This window comes from Mastomys coucha, unplaced genomic scaffold, assembly GCF_008632895.1.
Source record: "Mastomys coucha isolate ucsf_1 unplaced genomic scaffold, UCSF_Mcou_1 pScaffold13, whole genome shotgun sequence".
Taxonomy (NCBI): Eukaryota; Metazoa; Chordata; class Mammalia; order Rodentia; family Muridae; genus Mastomys; species Mastomys coucha.
The window spans coordinates 23,485,497-23,497,584 of NW_022196895.1; positions in this window are offsets into that span (position 1 = coordinate 23,485,497).

The following is a 12,088-nucleotide window of genomic DNA, read 5'->3' on the forward strand; positions in this document are numbered from 1 at the left end:
AATGGAGAAACTTACATGTAAATAAAGAAAATATCTATAAAAAAAAAAAAATTATTCATAATATACATCATGAAGGAGGGAAATCCTTCCCATCCCCCACTTGTCACAACAACAAACAACAAAAAGTACCAACTAACCAATCAACCAACCATACAAACAAACAAACCAAACCAACCAACTAACCAACCAACCATCCAAACAAACCAAACCAAACCAACCAACCAAACCAACCAACCATACAAACAAATCAAACCAAACCAACCAACCATCCAAACAACAAACCAAACCAAACCAACCAACCAAACAAACAAAATCAAGATGTTGACAATATAAGACCTATAAAAATGAGAATACTGAATATAACAAAAAAGAATTCACAGAATAATTCTACCAGACTTTTAAAGATTTACAGACAATTCTCTTACAACTATTAAAAAACAAATACAACAAAACAAAACCACAGAAGAAGTACTCACCAACCCCATTGAAATAGCCAACATCATTTTAGGACACAATTCAGGTGAAGTCACAACACCCCCCAACAAAATGAAGTAAAACAAAATTAAACTTTAAATTAAAATTAAAATTAAATTAAATTAAAATATCCCCAAGGAACACAAACTAAAAATTACTCAACAAAATATTAATAGGATAAAAACAAACACCAAAAAGATTTTCCACATGCCCAACATTGCTTTATCCATATAATGTAAGATTGGCTCTACCTAAACAAGTAAATAAATGTAATAAACCATATAAATAGATTTAAAGACAAAAATCACATGAATATCCTGAGAGCTGTGCAAACAGTGTTTAAACAAAATTCAACATACCTGCATGATAAAATAGAGAATGTAGAGCTACATGGAACAGATCTCAGTGTAGTAAAGCTTTATATGAGAAAAGCTTGACTCAATTTCATTGAAATCAGGAATGAGACATGGATATCCACTATCCCCATTCTTTTCTAATATTGTGTTCCAAGTAATAGCTAGAGCAAGAAGCCAAGAGAAGAAAATAAAAGGGCTACACATAAGGAAAAAAATATGTAATTATCCCTAGTTTCAGATAACATATTACACATTACATTAAAAAAAAAAAAAACAAAACTCTACCAGAAATCTTCTAGAAATGTACAACAAATTAGGGAGTATGGGATCATAAAACAACACAAACAAAAACCTTTCTATATACCAAAAACAAACACACAGAGAAGATATTGAGCATAACTCCATTAACAATAGCATCAATGAAAACAGACTATCTGCTGCATCCCTGGAGGCCTGCTGCTGCCAGGGCCAACCATATGATTTCCCCAAGCCCTAAATACATGCTTGCCGGGTCTCCCAGAAAGCCCAGCACCCTTGAGGTCTGCTCTAACTCCTTTGCACTCCATCATTTCATTCTATACCTGTAAGCATAACCCCAGACACCCTCTGCCATCAGGGACTACCAGGAGAAACCTCTACACCCAATACCCTGCCTGCCAGGCACTCTGAGCAAATACAGAAGCAGCTACCTCCACCCTGTCCCTTCTGAACACTTGATTTTTGACAAACAAGCCCAAACTGTTCAATGGTTCTGATATGATTGGATGTCTGCATGTAGAAGAATCCAAATAGATCCAAATTTATCAACCTAAACAAAACTCATTTCCAAGTGCATCAAAGGCCTCAACATAAAACCAGATACACTAAATCTAAGAGAACAGAAAGTAGGGAGTATGTTTTTATGTGGGTCCTTCAACAACTGGAGCAGAAGCTGTCCTTCAAATTGTTGCTTGCCTGTTGCTCTTGTTTCCCTTACTGGACAGCTTTGTCTGGCCTCAGTGAGAAAGGATGTGTGTGACTAGTCCTGCAGTGACTGATATGCCAGGGATGCAGGGGTGTTGGAATGATACTCTGGGGAGGTTTCTCCTTCTCAGTGAAGAGAGAGAGAGGACCGTTAGGAGAAGAAGGGATGATATTAGGATGTAAAGTGCAGAAATAAATTAATTAAAACAACTAAGCAAACAAAAAAAAATCTAAGAGTAAACCTAACCAAGAAAGTGAAGTACCTCTACAATAATAAATAAATAATAATGCTAAAAGTGTCCATGGAATAGTATAACTAATTTTAGTAAAATGAACAATATACCCAAAGCTTTATATAAATTCATGCAATTGTAATAAAATCCTAATCCCGTTCTTTACAGAAGTAGGAGGAACAAAGCTGCATTAAATTTCATATGGGACCATGAAAGAACCAAGATAGCCAATACAATCCCTAACATCTATATCTACCTATTTATCTATCTATCTATCTATCTATCTATCTATCTATCTATCTATCTATCATCTATCTATCTAGATATAGGTATAGATCCATAGATATTTCTTATGTGGTCTGAAAATGGTCCTTCTAAGAGCCAAAGACCACCTTAAAAATACTAGACATATAAACACAAGACCTCCTCTTTTGAGTTATTGGTTATGCTCTTCAGGAGAATCCTATTTTTACTTCCCTTGGATACTTTCCCACCTCCTCAGGAGGTGGAAGCTGAGTCTCTTTTGCAAAAGACACCATGCACTTCAGTCACAGTGCAAAGAGCATCTGAGCTGGAAATGACCTGAAGGATTCTTCTCTAAGAACATGGCTTTCTGGAATGAGACATCATCATGCAAGTTTCTGTAGACAGGAAGCAAACTATAGTCCCATGCTTATATGAAGCCTATGAATCTTATCAACTACTAGCATATCATGGTAACTCTAGGTGTGTGGTAGTGGCACACACCTTAGTGGAAACCAACAATTCTCAAAATGGTCTTAAGATCCATTCAGACAGAAAGAAACAATGCCTCTGTCTTAGTCAGGGTTTCTATTCCTGCACAAACATCATGACCAAGAAGCTAGTTGGGGAGGAAAGGGTTTATTTAGCTTACTTCCACATGACTGTTCATCACCAGAGGAAGTCAGGACTGGAACTCAAGCAGGTCAGGAAGCAGGAGCTGATGCAGAGGCCATGGAGAGATGTTTCTTACTGGCTTGCTTCCCCTGGCTCACTCAGCCTGCTCTCTTATAGAACCCAAAAGACTTCCAGCCCAGGGATGGCACCACACACAAGGGGTCCTCCCCACTTGATCACTAATTGAGAAAATGCCCCGCAGCTGGATCTCATGGAGGCACTTCCACAACTGAAGCTCCTTTCTCTGTGATAACTCCAGCCTGGGTCAAGTTGGCACACAAAACCAGCCAGTACAGCCTCATATTGGAAGCATAGCTAACTAATTGGAGCTAGTGAAATCTTGATTATCAAAGGAAAATCTACTAGTATTAATTTACTCAATAATAGCAGTCTAATCATTTGTCTTTATGTTACAGATAAGTGTAATTTTCATCTCTCATCAAGGGAATTTCTTTTAACAGATGGAGAGCATTGTAGAAAATTACAACCAATCAAATTGCAGAGTTGTGGAGACCAGACCTGTTTGTGAACAGGATATCACTTTATGATATTGTGGATACATTTATAGAATACTCCCTCACCAAAGAATTAGGTGACATTTCAGAGGAGGAGGAGAACAGAGTGTTCAGAGCCAGAAGATCATAGAGATTTCTGAGTCTGTTTCTCCTGGTAATGCCAAAACTACATTCATAAATGTAACACTAACATGACCACCTAAACATGAGCTGAACAATAATAAAAAACAGTGGATTTGTCAAAGTGGACCAGAAAATCTCATGAGACCTAAAATTTACACAACCATCTATAGGCAGGTGCATATGGAATGCAGAGTGAATAATTGTCCTCTCCAAAGAAAATACCAATTAGTTATTCAGTATTAAATAATCTTTCCTGATCTGACATCATATTCATATAAGTGTTATTATGCAGACTCAGCAGGTTATATTTAGTAATACACATGCATGCATGTGTGTCTGTGTGTGTGTGTGATAACATTACTAAAAAATAGGCCATAAATTTGAAAAACAATGGGGAAAGGATTATGATTCAGTTGAACGATAAAAAGAGATGAGAAAATAATAGCTATACTAAAATCTCAAAAAAAAAAAAATGGGGCAACAGGAGGCTTTCTTTCTTCTTCTAGTCAGGAACCGTATCTTTAACCTGCTCTGTAACCGAAAAGACAAGGTGTCTAACCTCTTGTGAGAGGAGATAAATGAGGAAGGAGCAGGCATAGTCCAAAAATGATGCTTCCCAGAAAAGAGCATCTTCCCCAGCATTCATATCTTTCCACTTTATCTTATTATTTCAAACTTGTCTTTGGTTGAAGCTGACAGACAGGAGTAGAATGCATGCCTAGTGGAAAGTATTGCATTGCATCCCTTCAATGAAAGGAACAGAAGTTACTTGGCTTTGTGTTTAAAATATATCCATCTTGGAGAGGTGGTTGTGTGTACCTTAGTTTAAGATCTTAGTATGCTGCTCAACTTTGTGACAGGATATCATTTTCATGATATTGTGTAAATGGATCCAAGAGTATCTAAGTTAACTAGATGAGGCCCCCCCACAAGTTGTCTGTAGGTGCAGGGCAACAGACTCTTAGAGGTGTGTGGGTAACATGCAGTGATTTGCAATTGTACTTCTGCACATAAGATGGATGGGGAAAAAGCTGTTTAGAGTGGAGAAGCCAAAGTGCAAACACATGCTGCTCTTATTGTCTCTGTAACATGGAAGATCAAAACACAGAGATTCCATCACAATTACCATGACCAGCAGTTATATCTAGGGTCCCCTTTATTTTCCCTTCTGACCCTCTTCTTGTCACCTCATATTTCTTTTGACTGTGGTATCATAGAGTTTGTCTGTCTTCATATTTGCAGCTTCAACTGAAGGCAATTTTCCTCTAGAATTTTAATTAGTTTTTCACTAATTCTGTTCTCTAATAAAGACATTTCTTGTTCTTTTTTTACATTTATAAGCTACATGTCAATCTCCAAAACTACGTTTATCACTGAAATTGCCTGGGCTGCCTATGAGTTTAATGAAAACCCTAGTTCCCAGTAAATTAATTTTCCTTAAATTTTGAAATTAGTATAATTTAATTTCTTTCCCAATTCTTTTCACACACACCCCACTGCCCTTTGTTGTCTTTCAAATTCATTACCCTGGTCTTATTCTTGAAAAAAAAGTTGTCATTGCTGTTGTTGGTGTGTGCGTGTATGTGTGTATATCATCTTAAATGAAGAAAGCTAATTTTCTCAGTATATATAGTGTTACTTCTACCTACAACTCTTTTACAAGGGCCCAGTCAGTTTTTAAGAAGCACCGTTATCTTTGAAATCTGGAAAGATTCCGGATGTTGCACTTCATGACTGTTACTGAGCTGAACACGTGGGTGCATGGAAGTAAAGGAAGGACCATAGCTCAAATTCACCATCAGTGATTAAGAGTTTGATAATGGTTCAAGAAATAGCTGAGCTGCTAAGAGCATTCACTACTCAATTGTGAGAAACAGAATCTGACTTCCTGTACCCACATTAAACAACTCAGATATACTTATAAATCCACTTCCAAGATCCAAGGCCTAAATTCTCTTTTGGCTTCCTAGGGTACCTGCCCACATGTATGTACATAATCTTACACAGACACAAATATAGGCACACACACACACACACACACACAAACACACAGAAGCACACACACTCATGAACACAAACATTGAATCTCTAGAAAAGCAGTGAAATGAGTTGCTTTTTCTGCATTTGCTTTTGTTGTTCCTTAGCTTTTTCCTTTCCTTGTCTTTCCTTTCCTTTCCTTTCCTTTCCTTTCCTTTCCTTTCCTTTCCTTTCCTCTCTCCACTACTGCATTTTTTACATTTCCCAGAATTTCTTCTCCCCATGCTCTCAGCAGATTATGTAAATCAGTGTTAGATGTTACAGACTTAGGACTCTTATTGTTATCACAGTTAATCATTTGATGAATCAAACAAATATGTCTTATTTTATTTAATAAGATCACAACTGGGGTACTATGAGGTGAAGTGAAATGAATCTCCAGTTCTAAAACAAACCCAGATTTTTAGTTTTAAATGGTGGCTTTACTGTGTACACCAAATTTCATAGCACAACGAAAAAAGGTTTCGAACTTCCTCCATCTAAAACACCTACAGAGTAGGATTGTCTATGTGTGTCATATGATTGCCTAGAGACACAGTGTCTTACTAATTCTGTGTCATTGCTTGTGGTTTGAACTTTCATTCTTAGGTTTGCATAATGAGTGGTCTTAACCATTGAGTCAGAGACCTAACCCTGAAAACCTGATTTGGCTAGATAGATTCCTTACGAGAAAAAAAACTTCTTGGGCTTCTTGTTTGTTTCTCTGTTAAAATCTTAAATTGTTACAAAATCACTCAGTTGCAATCAGAATAATTTCATGAAAATGTTAGGAAGAATCTGATTCATTGAGAAAATTGGTGTAGGTAGAGAAAGGATCATCTATATAGCATGAAATTAAATGGTAACTTTAAGGAATATACCTGCAATATACATGCATTTCCTTTATTAGAATGATCAAAAAGGGGGTGTCATCTATTCATGTTTAGTTGTACCTTGTTGAAGATCCATACTAAGCACTGAATGGCAAGAAACCCACAAAAATTACAGACATGAGTAAGGAGAAGAATTTTCTGTCGTCATCATGTTATATATAGTTGTTTGAATCAAGAACGACCCACTGATGAGCAGCAGGTCTGCTCATCAATTCTCTCAATTTCTGAGAGAAATATGAACTATACATTGGGGTGGTTGGAGGGAAGGAACTCAGTGGGGTAGTAGATGGGAAGGGAATAGGAGGGCTCAAATATGGGGAGGTCTGAGGGAAAGAGAACTGGGAAAAAGAAACGGGATTGTTGATAGTAATAGAAAATACCTCCCACATAAGCAAGTAGATCTAAATGCATATCCACAGCACACATCTGAAAGTAGGCTGTAGGAAGCATGCTGTTAACCCAGTGCAAGGAGAGGGGTATGGAATCCAGAAAATCTTTGAATCTCAATGGTTATGTTGGTTGGTCCAGCAATTGAGATTCAGTCTCAAAAACTGAAATGCCAAAAGTGATCTAAGGAGACATCAGACTAAGACTGTTCTTCACATATGGACACATAGAAACGTTGGAAGGTATAACTATGATTTAAAACACCCCCTCTTTATCTACAAAGCTCTCTATCAAACTAGTGAAGTACAGTAGCTATAATGAACACCTTGGAACTTATATCTTATTTAATTGTGTAGGTCATATACTTTGTTTGCATATAATGAAGTTTTTTTTTTTTGGATAGCATTGTAGCCAAATTAATACAGAAAAGATACATTGAACTTGCTGATATGTGCTTTCTTTATTCCTATTTATTTCTTACTGCATGATTTAGTGTTCATTCATCCACTGTCTAGTTTCCTAAGATTGAAATAATAGTAAATGATTTCAAACTCTATTCTACAAATTTTAATGATGCAAAATTTTCTTTGAGTTTTATTTCATATGATTCTCATGAATTTAATTTATATTTTTTTTACTTTATATTCAAAATGTAATTATGAACTATACATTGGGATAGTTGGAGGGAAGGAACTCAGTGGGGTAGTAGATGGGAAGGGAATAGGAGGGCTCAAATATGGGGAGGTCTGAGGGAAAGAGAACTGGGAAAAAGAAATGGGATTGTTGATAGTGGTCGGCATTGCTAGGATGAACTATTAACCTTCAACAAGGGAAACTCCTAGGACCCTAGCTAAGAAATCATTGAGTTCAATGCATCTCTCCTATAGTTTGTATATGTATGTATGTATGTATGTATGTATGTATGTATGTATATATGTGTGTGTGTGTGATATATATATAATCACATATATATAATCATGTATATATATATGTATACATATATATGTGTATATATATGTATACATATATATATATATTTGTATATATATATATATATATATATAATCATTTAAATTTCCAGTATATCACAAAGGATGTGGAACTTGGAAAGGTCCTCTCTAGTAACCAGGTAGGACTTCCAATGGAGGGATGGAGACATGAATCCATCCACAAAACCTTTGACTCTCAGTTTTTCTTGCCTACAATATATGCAAGGATTTTTTTTAAAAAGTGCAGAAATTGAGAGAATGGTCAAGCAATGACTAACCCAACTTGAAAGCCATTCAATGAGAAAAAAAACCACCCATGACACATCAATGATATTCTGTTACACTTGTGGACTGGTACCTAGCATAACTTTTCTCTGAGTGGCTTCACCAAGCTGTTGAAGGAAACGAATGCAGTGACCCACAGCCAAACATTAGGCAGACCACATGGGATTTTTTTGTATTTTTTATTAGATATTTTCTTTATTTGCATGTCATATGGAATAAAACCCAAAAGACAACAAGAAGAAGAAACCCCTGTTCCCTTCCCCCTCCCCCTGCTCACCATCTCACACTCTCCCAATTACTGGCCCTGGTATTCCCCTACACTGGGGCACAGAACCTTCACAAGGCCATGGGCCTCTCCTCCCGTTGATGACAGACTTGGCCATCATATACTATACAAGGTGGTGAAGAAAGGGTTGGAGAAGCCAGAGGGATCAAGGACACCACATGAAAACTTACAGAATTAACATACTTGGGCCCATAAGGGCTCACAGAGGCTGAACCATCAAAGAGCATTCATGGGCCCCCACATATATGTAATAACTTTGCAGCTTGGTCTTCATGTGGGACCCCCTGACAATGGAGCCATGTCTGTTTCTGACTTTGTTACCTGCCTTTGAAACCATTTGCCCTAACTGGGTTGACTTGTCTAGGCTTAATAGGAGAAGAAACATCTAATCCTATTTCAACTTGTACTCCAAGGTGGATTGATAGCCATTGGAGGTCTCCCCTTCTCTGAGGAGAAAAGAAGAGGAGGAAAGGTGATGAAAGAGAAGAGGGAGGGGCTGGGAGGAGTATAAGGAGAGGAAGCCGAGATGGGGATGTATAAACTAACTAAATAAAGTAGTTAAAAATGTAAATATCTCTTAAAATATTTTGATTCATGACATACTTAAAAGAATACCATTTCACTTCTAATATCTTTTGAAAATTATCAATTATATTTTAGCTCTGATTTATACTTATTTTAATTAAATAAATATATAATTATAAACATATATGCAAATATATTTATACATGTACATGTATATACACATACATATATACGCATACATATGGCATAGCTCATGTATAGCAAATAACAAGTCCATCACACTATTGTCTCTGATTGAGTATTCTACACATGCCAATAACATCAAGTCAATTCACAACACTATTCAGGTCTGTTACATCCTTATTGTTTTTCTCTCTGATTGATCTATCAATCACTGAGAAAGGTTTACAAGTCTGTATAATGACTTTGAGTGCAAATCTATCTATTTTACCCCCTACTTCCTTCAGTTTTTACCTATTGTATCTTGAGATTCCAGTAGCATAGGTAACTAATGTGTGCATTTAGTTTTCTTGGAAAATTGATCAATTATCCTTATGGACTGTCACTCATCATAGCAAGTAATCTTCCTTCTGACTATGTCAATATGCTGTAATCATCTCCACTCTATTTTTAACCTGCTGAGCAGTATAATTAAAGTACATTCAGTATACAAAGTATTCAGGTCAATCTTCCTTTTCTGAAGTTATTTTTATCTAAAACACAAATTTCAAAAGGTCACAGAGTTAGATGGGTTAAAATCTAGAGTCCCTCTGCTTTATTCTCTTTGCTTTTGTTTTACCTCTTCACTTATTTCTTCATTTCTATATCTTCATTTATAGCTCAGCATTCTGCATGAAACCATTTATAAAAGATATAAAGAGGCATAGAATTTACACTTCTGAAAAATAATCACTGTTACAGTGGTTTCATAGGTTGACAATATACATTTAAGCAAACTAATTTCAACTATGAGTAAGTATCCTAATTTGCAGTATAAATATTTTAACTGTCCTTCTCTCTCTTATTATGATAGTTTGTTATTTGTTTCTCTTACCAGCATGCTATAGTTATCTAATACATTGTTATCATTAAATTAATGCTTGTCCTTGGTTTGAATAAAATAAAGGAAAACAAAGTGGTTAATTTTTCATAAGATGACTTATTGTAATATACATTGATTGGCATCTAAGGAGGTATCTTTATTTTTCCAATAAAACATACTTTGTCTCAGGTTTGTAACTACTGGTGATCCTACGATGCTCAATTGTACAGTTCCAAGCTCATAATCATACAGAAGGCCCTAGTTAGGCTCAGGGGCCACGAAACAAAACAAACATACAAACGTGGGAAAGGAATGTATGGGGAGAGTATGGGTTGTAATTAGAATAAAATTTTAATTTTTTCATGTGTTTGAGTGTTTAGCTCCATGTATGCATACACACCCAATTCATCCAGTGCCTATGGAAACAAAAGAAGCTCTCAGATCCACAGGGACTGGGGTCAGAGAAAGTTGTGAAACACCATGTGGTTTCTGAGCACAAAAACTTAGCAGTTGTACAAGAACAGTGTTCAGCCTTCACCAGTGGGAGATGATTCCTGCTCCTAGAATACACTTTATACATGTGTGAAAATGTCAAAAAGCAACTTTTATTAATACAAAAGTATTTGTGCTGCCCTTCTGTTTACAAGGGTTTCTATGTTTTGTCACCCATTGATGTGTATGCAAGGAATTCTATGCAGGGCATTTGATATCAGGATATAATATTTGCCTTTGGTGTTTCTAAACTTAGATGTAATAAATCTACAGGTGTGTGTGTGTGTGTGTGTGTGTTTGTGTGCATTTGTGTGTGTATATGTGTGTTTGTGTATTTGAGACAGAGCACAGAGAGACTGGGAAGGAAGAGAGCGAGAGAGCAAGAAAGTGAGAAAGTGAGAGAATGAGAATGAGAGGGAGAGAGAGACAGAAAGAGAGACAGGAGAGAGACAGAGAGAAAGAGAGAAAGAGAGAGAGAGAGAGAGAGAGAGAGACTTATTTAATTTCCTGCATATTCTTTTAAATATTTTCACAATTGCTCTTTTTGTAGACATTTGTCTCATTGGAACACTGTCTGTATTTTATACTGAATCCTTTGACACATGCATACATGCCTATTTTGAATTCATTGTCTGATAATTCTAACAAATTTAAGTACATCTTGGTGCAGTTCTGACTATTGCTATGTCTGGTTAATTATATATTTTATCACTTTGGAAATGTTTTGTAATTTTATTTACTTGTTGGCTGAAACATCCAGCTTCTATCCATAATGGAGCCTAAAGATAAAAACAGCATGAGAATTTCCATTATTCTGGATGGAAGTCAGCTGGACTTCATGTTCATGATAGCTTTCGTTACCAGAATCTTCCTTTGCTGATCTTTTTCTTTCTGTTCCTGTTGCCTGCTGGGGATTCTTTTGTCCCTTTCCTTAGAAGAGGCTGTATCTTGAAGCTCTCTCAAAGTGACTGGTTTGTCATTATCATGCCACCAGCTGTAGCATAGAGAGGTGGCTTGAGGGAGGTTTCCTAGCTCCTGATATGTAGCAAAGCTACTTATCATCTAGAGATGCCCTGCCTCTGGGTGATGTGTCCCAGTGCTTTGGACCCTCCATCCCTTCCCTGGCCCTCACCCTGCACTGCCTCCTCACAGCAGAATCTCCATAGGCCTCACCCTGCACTGCCTCCTCACAGCAGAGTCTCCATAGGCCTCATCCTGCACTGCCTCCTCACAGCAGAGTCTCCATAGGCCTCACCCTGCACTGCCTCCTCACAGCGGGGTCTCCATAGGCCTCACCCTGCCCTGCCTCCTCACAGCAGAGTCTCCATAGGCCTCACCCTGCACTGCCTCCTCACAGCAGAGTCTCCATAGGCCTCACCCTGCACTGCCTCCTCACAGCAGAGTCTCCAGTCTACTTTCTGGAAACTTCGCGGCCTTATATCCATGCCTTGCTTATTCCTTATCTTATAAGGAAATAAATGTACACAATGGGGGGAGTTACTTTTCTCCACATTCATTTTCATTTAATCTAAATCTTGTTCAAAGAGAAGACCAAAAGTAATTTATCTCCAATTGTAATGCATATTTATTT